Genomic DNA, 12,768 nt, shown 5'->3' with positions numbered 1-12,768 from the left:
AATTAAGAGTAGGCACGGTGATCCTGTCAGGCCAAAAAATCAAAGTTTTACCATTGCAACATTTAATGTATAGTCACATTCACCGTTGTCTGAAGTGTGCTATTGAGTTCACAGCTGGTGATGCCTCATCATGATTGGTTATTCCCCATCATTTGCAACAATGTCAATGAGCTTCATGACCATCTTTCCATTGCGTTACCTCAAACTGTCTGTCGTGATTACCAGCTGAGAAACTTTTATGAATTGATTTTACTACTGGCTCAGTTTGTCTGAGCAATGGTTTAACATCATCCAAAAACCTACTCTGCGCTGGTAGCTTTTTTTAGTCTTTAAACAGGTTTTAACAGGATTCCTAAGACCTTTTCTGAGATGTTTTGTCGATATGGTCTCTGTGTTCCACATGACATACTACAGATTAAACTCCAGGCTAAGTGTTGTCATGTTCTGTATTTATCATAGTGTCTGTGAGCGGAACTGAGCTCTGAGAGAATGTGTGAGCCAGGAATATCACACTGTAGCTATACCACTGGGTAATTATGTCTCAGGAAGGGAGATTACTGGCACCCCCATAGTAACTGCTCTAAATAAAGCGGGGCAAAACTAACTGCAGTTAATCCAGGCCAGGGCAGAGACAACAGCTGGAGTCGTTCCACCTCAAAAGAGGACAAAAAACATTATTTTGTTGAAATATAATTTGATCAGTGAGAAATTAAATGTATTTGTGTGCGATCAATTAGCTATGTTTGACCAAGTAAGTAGTAGGGCTCCCGAGTGGCGCAGCGCTCTAAGGCACTGCAATCCAGTGCAAGAGGCGTCACTACAGTCCCTGGTTCAAATCCAGGCTGTATCACATCCGGCCGTGATTGGGAGTCCCATAGGGCGGAGCACAATTGGCCCAGCGTCGTCTGGGTTTGGCCGGGGTAGGATGTCGCGGTAAATAAATAAATAAGACTTTGTTCTTAACTGACTTGCCTAGTTTAATAAAAAATAAATATGAAACTGCGGCTTGGAGTATTGTTTAACATGGAAGGCCTCCCGAGTGGCGCAGTGACCGGGAGACCCATGGGGCGGCGCACAATTGGCCCAGCGTCGTCCGGGTTAGGGGAAGGTTTGGTAGGGATGTTCTTGTCCCATCGTGCTCCAGCGACTCCTGTGGCGGGCCGGGCGCAATGCACGCTGACACAGTCGCCAGGTGTTCGGTGTTTCATCCGACAGGTTCGTGCGGCTGGCTTCCGGGTTAAGCGGGCGTTGTGTCAAGAAGCAGTTGCGGCTTGGCTGGGTTGTATTTCGGAGGACGCACGGCTCTCGACCTTCGCCTCCTGAGTCCGTACGGAAGTTGAAGCGATGAGACAAGCCTGTAATTACCAATTGGATACCACGAAAAAGGGGTAAAAAGTAAAGTTGAGTGACTTTTGACCATTTATTTCGATTCCTCACATCTTAACGACACAATGTTTGATCCAAATCAGATGTTGGGTACTATATTTATTGAATATTATATGAATCCTATTAATTAAAATGGGCAATTTGGGCGCAAATTATATTAAAAAATAATGTTTCAGGAATGCTTATCTGTTTCTAACCCCAGAAACAATTTCAGAACATTCTGAGATGGTAGGTGTTATAGCTTGCTGAAATGACATTGAACAACTTGTTGGCATGTGATGCTGGGGTTCCCTCACTCATCCTGTGAGAAAAATGACACTGTTAAAGGCACAGTCTTTCATCTTTCAACTTCATGTGTATCTGTGTGAGTCCATGATAGGGGCCTAGTGGGTGTGTCTGTCTGTGTGGGAAGTAGTGTTATTGGAAGAATTTTCTAATGAAAACAATTAGTGGATCAGTAGGGATTAGGGTCTAGGTTAGTTTAAAGGAGACAGGAAGACCAGCCCCAGGACAGTCTGGTTCTGGTCCCAGGCAGCTAGCCCTGGCCCTCCCTCTTTCCCCAACCTAATCCCTAACACTGTTTCCCTTTACCATAGCCACTGACTAACTCTCTCTCTCACTTACCCTGATCCAAACACTTCTCCCCTCACTTCATTTGCGCCATCTGTCCCTTTGCCCCTCTCTCTCCTGCTCTGTCATATTCGGGGTGGCAGTCTGACCCACAGGAAGTGACCTAAAGTCCGGCCTCTGATTGGCTGTCAGAAGAGTTTGGGGGGGAGTGAGGGGGCGAAATACATGGATTAGCGTCAGGGATCATTATAGTTAGCATTCCTTCCCTTTCCATACTGGCCGCCCTGACGGGGCTTCTGCAGTGGGAACATCTGCATAGTGTCTGCAACTCAGCACAGCAGGCTTAGCTGGGGGGATCCCCAGAGTCTGCTGCTCTACCTCTGACAGCTTGCTAGAGACAAGGACTAATATTCTAAACCTGTGTCTGACTGTCTGTCTGACCTGTGGTTGGAACAGCATATTTGACTGTATTTGCTCTTGTGTGTGAATAATGTGTTTGCACTCCAGTAACTCACTCTCTTTAATGAGCGTCTCTGTTGATATTCCTCCCCAGCCATGTCGTCATACATGTTCATCTTGAAAACCGAGCTTCCTGCAGCCAGCGCCAGCTTCCTAAGCCGGTACGCATAAGCTTCCAGAATTATCAATTAAAATAAGTAGACCTTTATTCAAACAAACATAAAAGCCAAGTAATCAAGCCATTCTTTCCCTATGGTGCATTAATCACATGACCTGACTGACAGGTAAAATGCCATTAGAGCAGATTTGGATCAAAAAACAGACATAAGATCAAGAGAATTCTAACCACAAGGCTACAAAACCTGGAATCAACTACCCATACCTAGCCAGGCATCAGAGATTCCGCTAAGATCACATGAAGAATGTGGAGGAAATATGTCACCAAACCAAAATACACAGATACACTGTCTAGTAGGGCTTGGAGAAAAGCCTCAGTGTGGTGTTGTATAAAGTGGAGCAGCAGTGGAGGAAATGTACCTCTGACTGAGAGAACCATTCATCAGACCCCATCAGCACCCAGTGTCCTGTCCATCATTTGGGCCTAGCTGCCTGCGTAAATGTACCCTACCTACCCCCTGAAAACAGCCCACAGAGAAGTCCAAGGCCAAACTCTTTATTATCAGCCACACTGCGCTGAGCAGAGAGCTGTGGCTGGTCTCTCGGCCCAATCCGTCAACATCTGACTCTTCCCCTTACAGCTGCTTTGTATTAGAGGCTCTCCCTCGTCCCAAATCTCTCGCACATGTTCCCCGGAATCAGAGCGATACAACGGGATATCAGTTCTGCCATTCTAATTATGGCCCACGCTGAGGGAAACAAAACAGTGCTGTTAATGAGTGGCTTTGAGATGTTAACACTCTTTTTGAAGCACATTAAACACTAAATAATACATTTGATTTATATTAAAACGCATTTTCCCTTTGCAGCCTCATTTATCTTGGTATCCCAGAGTTAAAGGCAGTCAGTTGAGGTCTATTTTGGAGCCTTCGGATTATGTCTGTAGTGATTTATGTACTGCCTACAATAAGTCAATGGGTTCTTGTTAAAGCCTACTGACAGAGCCAGGTTTCTACAGTGCTACCATTTTACAGTAGTTTCCTAAATATTTTGCTGTGCTGCCTGGAATTTTAATTTGAGAGCCGCAATGCCCCTACAAGAAAACAAACACCCCTATACTAATTGTTGTAATGATTACTTTGCTGTACCGCTGCCTCTGGGTGCCATAGAGAATACACTGAGCATATTATTCGTGACCGCCATGCTTGCACCATTACTACAGGGAAAATGGCTTGTTTCTAGCCCAAACTGATCAAATGTTATGACCCATATTACCGGCGGAAACACATTTTACATTCGTAAACCATGTTGCGGGCCGTTCTAAAACTACTCACAAGCCGCTAACCTTGTTCAGTCATGTTACAGCATTAGCTAGCTATCTAATTACCTGGTAACCACAGATGAACGTTATCATATTCTTTATGGTAACTCTACAAGTAGTGTGCAAACATTTTGTGGCACAGAAAGATAGGAAAATGGAGAGCTTCTTCAGGAGATAAACTTCAAAAGTAGCTAGGATTCATATAGGCTCAATGAAGGCTACATCTTAATCTATTTTTTCTGGTGCTCCTTATCCCTGTATTTTGTCATTGCTGGCAATTTTTATCATTAAAGGACCACCACCAGAGGCAGTTGCTGCCACTATTTCGATGTAATTTCCTGTCCTGGAGAGAAACACATTCAGGTTCCACCCTCAGAAGAATGACGAAAGCTAACGTTACTTATTTATTCACGAATTTGGTATGGGAAGTTCCACATGGAGTTGATAAACATCAACAAATAGGGCACTGACAGCCGTCAGTGTAGCTAGCTAATGTTATCTGTTATTGGTGTTTGTTTTATTATTTTTTCACTGCACCATATTCAGAAGATTAGCCAACTGGCTCTATGGCTGGAGCTGGATTTGTAATAAGCATTGATTTAGGGAAAACTTTGCCAAAGATGGAAACCACATGCCTATCTTTTACTTCTATTGTTATCTCAAGTTCAAATCCGCCATAGATATAGTTAGAAAGAATAAGATGAAGCTCCGGTAATAGGGATAACATATTGAAAGATAGCTGATATGCGTTTTCATACATTATAATGGACACGGTGCAACCTCTGCCTACTCAAGGACATTCAAAGACTTGTCCCGAAGTCACTCCTGAGTTGTCTTGGCTGTGTGCTTAGGGTCGTTTTCCTGTTGGAAGGTGAACATTCGCCCCATTCTGAGGTCCTGAGCGCTCTGGAGCAGGTTTTCACCAAGGATATCTCTGTACTTTGCTCCCAATCCAACCTGACAGAGCTTGAGAGGATCTGCAGAGAAGAATGGGAGAAACTCCCCAAATACAGGTGTGCCAAGCTTGTAGTGTCATACCCAAGAAGAATAAATGACGTAATCGCTGCCAAAGGTGCTTCAACAAAGTACTGAGTAAAGGGTCTGAATACTTATGGAAATTAAATATTTCAGTTTAAAAAAATATATAAGTTAGCAAACATTTCTAAAACTGTTTTTCCTTTGTCATTATGGGTATTGTGCGTAGATTGATGAGGGGGGAAAAACAATTTAATACATTTTAGAATAAGGCTGTAATGTAACAACATGTGGAAAAAGTCAAGGCGTCTGAATACTTTCCAAAGGCACTGTATATATCGGGGGTGCAAATGTATGTTTTTGCACCTCCACTTTTTTAAAATAAATAAGACTAGCTGAAAAATAAGTTAAAATTAACAAGTTTATCCTATGGATTGTGATAATTTTCTGGTAAAAAATAAATATTTTAATTTGATTTGCTTTAGGGCTCAGGTGGTCAAGTGGACACAACTCATCTCCGTTACGATGAGGAATAACTTGGCATTGTTTATTAATCAGAAACCGCTGCAATGTTGGTGGGTGTTAACATTCAAATAAAACCCAGCCTTGAAACCAAATGTAGCATGACAATAATTTGTATGTCATATCATTGGAAAAGACACCGCATTCACATGGATTTGCACAAAGTGTGCAGTTCGGATTTGTCACTTCAATCCAAAATACTGTATATAATACTTTTGACTAAAATGATGATTTGACTTAATTCGTTGTGCAACATCATGGGTAAGCTCTGGTCTTTCTGCTCAAAGAAGTGGATTTCTACTGGTGTGGGCATTTAATAGCTCAAATATGTTTAATTTAGCTCCTAAATCTCTTTATGTGCTCCTACTTTTTTCAATTTAGGAGCACATGTAGAGCCCCGAGAGCCAGGCAGGGTCATGGACAGCTGGGATGTATTTGCGCTGCATTGACCAGATTTATTCTAATCTCCAACACTTGGAGTCCCATCCTGCAGCTTGTTATACCATGAAATGTGCCACATTTCATGGGTATTTCATGTATCCTTTTCCCTCTCCATTGAGTATTCTAACCAGGGTGGATCCATATCCTTGAGATGGCCAGTGGCGATTTGGATATCCCTTTGTCAGTCAGCAGTAGTGTGGGTAGAACCAGAGAAAAGGTTAGGCTCTGAACTGAACAGAAGTATATAAAAACAAAAAACTAAGTTTTAAGTGAGAAGTAGGCATTGGTCTGAGGCTGAAAAATAAAGTAATTTCACATGGTTTTCCAGCATACAGCTTTGACCTACTATGGAAAGTGGGATACCTAGTCAGTTGTACAACTGAATGCATTCAACTGAAATGTGTCTTCCGCATTTAACCCAACTCCTCTGAATCAGAGCGGTGCGGGCTGCCTTAATCTACATCCACGTCATCGGTGCCTGGGGAACAGTGGGTTAATTGCCTTGCACAGGGGCAGAACGACAGATTTTTACCTTGTCAGCTCAGGGATTCGATCCAGCAACCTTTCGGTTACTGGCCCAACGCTCCTACCCGCCAGGCTACCTGCCGCCCCATAGCTATGTTGGTATTGTATTTCAAACTATGTTAAGGCAGATTGTTTAGGGTTCACACCTTCTCAAACAGGAAAACCTTGGGAGAGCATGGGTGGAATAGGCATTGTGGTGCTCATGAATTTCCTTTATTTTTCAGCTTCAGACCAATGCCTATTTCTCACTTAGTTTTTTTGTTTTTAACTTCCATGGTTTTTACACTGGAAGGTGATTATGCAACATTATACAACGGATGGGTCTAACGCTGATTGGTTAAAACCGCATTCCCGCCTGTGTCTATTTCACAAGTTAATCTATGACGCTAAAATGCCTATTTACTGTTCCATCTGACTGCACAGTCCACTGTCTCATCAACCCAGCCAGGCAATTTATAAACTTGATCTCCACTAAAAAAAGCATTTAGACATTATCTCACATTTCTTTTAGACTAACATTTTGTTTTCAACAGCGGAGATTTGTATAAACCTTGCTGTCTGTCTCTCCGCCATTTGCAACATTGTTTCAAGAGTCAAATTCGATCTCCAGCTGTCCCATAGTAATGAACATGTCGGGATGAGACAGTCATGCAGGCAGCATTTCTCAGCCAGTCGAAATCATGAATCAGCTGGCCTCATTTTATTGGTATATACAAAGAAATGTCAATTGAAAAAAGGTCAAATGTAACAAAGAGCAGCTAGTTTGCAGTCTTTCCAGCTCCACTTTGAAGTGGTTGTGTTAGCTGTGTTGTTGGCTAGCTCCTCTGAACAACTGTGTCCTGAGGAGAGAGCACATTTTCTATGCCAGGCGAAATTGCGCCTCATTATCTAATTTTTATGGATATATCCAAATAAATGTCACTAGAAAACAGCTTAAACAAATGCAAATGCAGCTACTGTTGTTGTTCTGGATGCACTGTTTGACGTGACTGTAAGTTAGCCGTAGTTGGTTAGCTAGCAAGCAAGGGATAAGAACGTTGCCAGCCTGTATGGCTTTAAAACGAACGACTGGCAATAGATACAGAACAAAAATACTGAATGACTGGGTCGCATCTCTGGCAACCGAACCGATTAAAACCAATGATCAGCCGGCTTGGGTAGCAACCCTAGATTTGTGTTGAGACTATATGTTGTGGAAGGATGAAATGGTATGAATAAATCCATAAAAATAACGTTTTTAATGAAAATATGTCAATCGTTATTTGAATAAGCCATTGTATAAAAGTGATAATGCCTCTCGAAGCCGGTGTTTGGAGGATGTATTGGCACGGTTTGCCGGCTCTCCACTTCTTATTGTGCGTAACGACACCCGTGCCAATATATCCTCCAAACACTGGCTTCGAGGGCATTATCACTTAATTATTATACAACATTATAATACAGCATAACACCACAGTCAAAGTTAAATAAAAGTAAACAATCACAAATGGCAACAGATATAATGTAGTTAGTATTTTAATATTAACAGCTGATTATCCAGAGGGAAGCAAAAAAACAGAAACCCATTTAAACCAGTATGGACTAAACTGGAAACTATTTGTTTAATAGTGTGCTTGTGTTGCTTCAGAACAAACATTTCTGCATTATTATCAACTGTCATAGATGGACAATTATTTAAGTTGTACCTAAGAAGGTAAACTGAACAAGTGTTTTGTATTTACTTTCGAATTTGTAGAGGACCTAAGTGTTGTAAACCACAAATAAAATCTTAAATAATATTAAGTTAAGAAATCAACATTTAGAGTATCTGTTAGTCCTTTGGCGCACAATTTGTGAGACTATTATATATATTTTTTCAACTATTAAAAAAAACATATATCGGCATATATCTGTAATCGCTGACTTTTGCCTCCCTAAAATCGGTATCGGCCCCAAAAAATCCCATATCTGTTGGGCTCTACTTGGAACTTATTTAGATAGCTATGTTTTGTGGAAGAATGTAGCTATGATATATTATTAACATTTGAGTTGTGGGACAGTCTTGTTGGGGTAACATTGGCTACCTAACTAGCTAGTTCGGTAGTAAGCATCTAGTTCAGCATTGAGCTAGTTCTGCGCAATAAATATTTTTTTCCCTCATGTTAATGACCCTGTTAAAAATCCGGTATGTGGTTCTCGTTAACGGATGGACGGCTCATGATGAGAGGCAGGGAGTGTGTTGCGTACCTCCAATATTGGCTTAGATATGATAGAAGGGAGATTTGAATTTAACATTGAGCTTCAATCAATGGCAATATTGCGGTGGCTATCATCCCCACAATAATACAGGCTGTGTTTGGCCTGATTGTCCTAGGTTAAGTGAAGGGTTAGGTTTAAGTTGAGGCAGGCGTTAGGGTGAGAGATGGGGTCAAAGTGGTTGTCTACATGGCATCCAGTTAAGGACTGTCCACCCAGTGCAGACAGAGAGACAAGACATTGGGCCACTATGGTAACCCAGGAGCTGTTAAACTGCCAAACAAGAGTCACTTGGTGTTGATATGGTCAGAGCAGGTGCTGCTGATACTGGGAGCCCCATAAACAGCCCTGGAGCCAGTCCCCCATGATCTCACACTGCGTCCCCTTCCTCCCCTCCCAACACAGCAGCCAGCGCTTCCTTTCCGCCACCCCTCACCCCGACCGACCCTGATCCCAGTGAGCCAGCATGCCTTCCACATGTTTCACCCTTTTGTCCCCCACTCTCCAACTCCTCCCTCCTGAATAAACTGCCAAGGCTATGCCTCAGCAAAGGAAAATATTATTAGTCCTCAGAAAAAGCCAACGAGTGAAATCTTGCCCCACCTGACAGAGCGACAGAACGTTTGCATGTGCATTAAATAATTGTTATGGTTTGCGAGAGCTAAAGCCCTTAATTTATACCACATTATGAGGCTGTCTCGCTGTATTTGTGCATGAAATGGAGACCCATTTCCAGGCAGAGGAGGGGGGTCCAGGGGGAGAGGGAGACTCCTCATTGTCTTTATCATAAGACTTGTGGAGGGGGAACATTTCTAAAGGTATCAACTTTCGTCCATAAAAATAGTAAATATTCTCTTTCTCTCTTTCCCTTCATCCTCTATTTGTCTCTCGGTAGGGTGGCCTGGTATGAAGGTGGCCTGGTATGAAGATGGCAGGATGTTACTGATTCTGATGACGTGTGAGGTTCCTCTGGCTCTGCTGACCAAGATTGGGGAGTGGCACAGTTTGGTCTCATCTGGCACACTCTTGTCCCTAAATCTATATGATAGACATGTGTATCACCATCTTTGTCCTTCCACCCTCCAGGATTCCGGGCTACACCAGCAGCCTCCTCTTCATGCTCATCTTCTTAGTTGTGTACAACTAAGTACAAATCTTATGCCTCTAAAGGTTGACTAGTTTCTCTTCCACCATAATCCACCTGATCTGTTGCTTCTCTCGCAGGTTGTGGTCAAGAAATGGGACGGCCCCTACCAAGCAATGTGACCAAGTAACAACCACATTACAAACTGCCCTAATCACACACACCAAATACTGAAAGTGACCTGTAGGCTGTGAGCTTCCCTTCAGGTAGCCTAGCGGTTAACAACGTTGGGCCTGTAACCGAAAGGTCGATGGTTTGAATACCCGAGCCGGCAAAATATGGAAAAATCTGCTTCTGAGCAAGGCAATTAATCCCCAACAAAAACCGTTCCCAGGGCACCGATGATGTGGATGTTGATTTAAGGAAGCTCCCTGCACCTCTCTGATTCAGAGGGATTGGTTTAAAGGTGGAAGACACGTTTCGGTTCAATGCATTCAGTTGTGCAACTGACTAGGTTTTCCCTTTCATAGATTTTTTTTGTATCTACCTGCCACAGTGACTGGTGGACCAAAATGTTAATTTCCCACCCTGGTAACACCTACCCTCAAGTCCTGGTTGTAGGATTAGGCAGGAATCCTGGAGATTGCGTTTCTGAATGGGAGGCTTTGGTGGCTGACTGAGCCAGTTATGTATGACGAATACCAGAGAATGCTGCACTGTGACTGGTGCCAGTCCTGAAGGGGAGGAAGTACCTAAGACCCTGCCAGTGTCAGGAAGTGAACTTTGACCTTGTTGGATATAACAGCAGCACTATTGCTTCCTTGTATACAGTCATGGCCTTGGGTCCATTTAAATGGCTGTTGTTTAGTTTCCTCCGTAGCCAAGACTATGGAATTCAATCTACCCCAAAGACACTCGTATTTTCAACCACCCTTTACAACTCCTCTCATTTCTGAAACATTAGAAATTAATAAGAGTGAAATTAACATTGCATTTATTCATTTAATTAAATTTTTCCAGATATCGAATTCCTTCGGAATCGGAATGTACGCCCAAACTCATCTCCAGTAAGGTATGTATGCATTGCAGTGGTCCCATTTTATGATGAGTGAGGACGATAGAAACATTTTTTTTATGCGCATGGCCTTATTTCTATTACATCACATTGGATGACTGTCATTCATATTCCATTCACTTCGCTCAATGTAACATCGATACATTTCAGCTACTACATGATACTCAAATGTTCCCTATACCCATCATGAGGTTGCTACAACCTAGCTTATGAATGAAACTTTACAACATAAGTGCACAGGTCGAGAGAAATTTGAGTAATCAAGGTGACAGACATTGACGCATTCAATACCGCCTTGCACACTCTAGTCTGCATGTAGCTGATCTAAGGTGTAATCATTAGTTCAGCAGTTGCAAACAAATTTCTATTGGACAAATTCAAGTATGTTTATCCCCGTTTCGTTGTTTGCTTCCGTTTAAGAAACATAAGCCCCTGATCACATGCAAACACAGTTCATTTTAATAGCAGCCACATACAAACAGCAATGATCCCTTTGATTGTTGTAAAATTCCTTATTGGATCTATGCAGTGTCCTCTCACCTTTTCCCTTCGCTTGTGGACTTCAGTGCACAACACATCAGCTGTCTGTTAACAGGCGGAAAAACCATTCCAAGCCAAACCTTAATATCATAACCACTAACAGCTACACACAGCCTAAATCGTTGTCACCATATTAGCCAACATCATAATTAACATAGCTACTAGAACTAACTCGTTACTAAACTGCTACAATCACACAGGACCATGTACAGCAAGCAGTTTAGCAGTTACACCGGCGGGCCCTGGTGGTTATAAAACCAAAAGCTTACCTTGACTTGGAAGAGTTCCAGTGTTGGATAGCCATAGCCAGCTAGCTAACATAGCATCCCTCTCTGTTTGAGCCAGGTATTAGAGTATGCTAAACTAGCTAGCTGCATCTATGTCTCTTGCTTCTCCATTTTTGAAGAAATTAATTTGTTCAAAACTGTTCAACTATTGTCTTTCTCTGAGTCAACTACACACCACATTTTATGCACTGCAGTGCTAGCTAGCTGTAGCATATGCTTTCAGCACTTGATTCATTCTCTGATCCTTTGATTGGGTGGACAACATTTCAGTTCATGCTGCAAGAGCTCTGATGGGTTGGAGGACGTCCTCCGGAAGTTGTCATAATTACTGTGTAACTCTATGGAAGGGGGTGAGAACCACGGGCGTCCTAGGTTTTCTGTTGGAAGTCAGTGTACCCAGAGGAGGGCGTACACGATGCGTACATGATGTAGCTACCCTACAGCTACCCTACACGATGGTGCTACCCTACAGGGTGCTGTTAAGGCTACTGTAGACCTTCATTGCAAAACAGTGTTTTAATCAATTATTTGGTGACGTGAATAAATGTAGTATAGTTATCAAAAAAGGATGACTTTAATGTTTCACTATTAAACATTTTCTGAAATTGACTGAGGATGGTCCTCTCCCTCCTCCGAGGAGCCTCCACTGATACATTGACTCAACTTGTCTCCATCAACCCTGGATATGTAGTCAGTAAAACAGACTGTATAATATTTGTAAGCTGTAATAAGCTTTATTGCAATTAATAGTGCAGTACAATTATTACAGTTGCAGAAGCAGTTTTCTGAATCTTCTGGAGCTTTAGTAAAAGGCACCGTCTGTCTGTAGTTCTTAGTTAGTCACTGTCAGTGGTGACATTTCCCAATCATTAAGAGTGCAGGATTGTGTAGTGTATGGAATACCATATGCTCCAGAGCTGAGTGCAACCAGCAGCTGCCACTCACGTGTAAATGTGCCTGTACTATTAATCTGTGTGTGTGTGTGGGGGCGTGCAGAATTACATGGCACACATGGTTATACGATTCAGATACCATTATATATTGCTGCCAGAGGAAGCAGTGCAAAAGTGTGTTTATTTGTATGCGGTGTGCATGTATTTATAGATATGTCTAAAAGACTAAATCAGAGAACTTCTCACCTCAACTTTACATTATCACACACTGCAGTTTTGCTGGTAATGACTACTACTATTATTATTACTCCTACAATTATTACTACTAGACACACACA

General features: G+C 42.3%; 1 long non-coding RNA gene across 2 annotated transcripts in view; it reads left to right on the top strand.

The window, feature by feature from the left end:
* The window catches only part of LOC111968664 (uncharacterized), a 28,996-nt gene that overhangs the window by 14,046 nt on the left and 2,182 nt on the right, over positions 1 to 12,768 (top strand). Inside the window, exon 3 of one of the 2 annotated variants that reach the window (XR_002877903.2) lies at positions 10,656 to 10,707. The exons of the other annotated variant lie outside the window; for it this stretch is intronic. This is a non-coding gene — a long non-coding RNA (uncharacterized lncRNA). The remainder of the gene's footprint in view (positions 1 to 10,655; positions 10,708 to 12,768) is intronic. 2 annotated transcript variants of the gene reach the window in all.

Source organism: Salvelinus sp. IW2-2015, linkage group LG9, assembly GCF_002910315.2.
Source record: "Salvelinus sp. IW2-2015 linkage group LG9, ASM291031v2, whole genome shotgun sequence".
Lineage (NCBI taxonomy): Eukaryota > Metazoa > Chordata > Actinopteri > Salmoniformes > Salmonidae > Salvelinus > Salvelinus sp. IW2-2015.
Note: the sequence above shows the minus strand (reverse complement) of the source record. Positions and strands in the feature narration are given on the sequence as shown.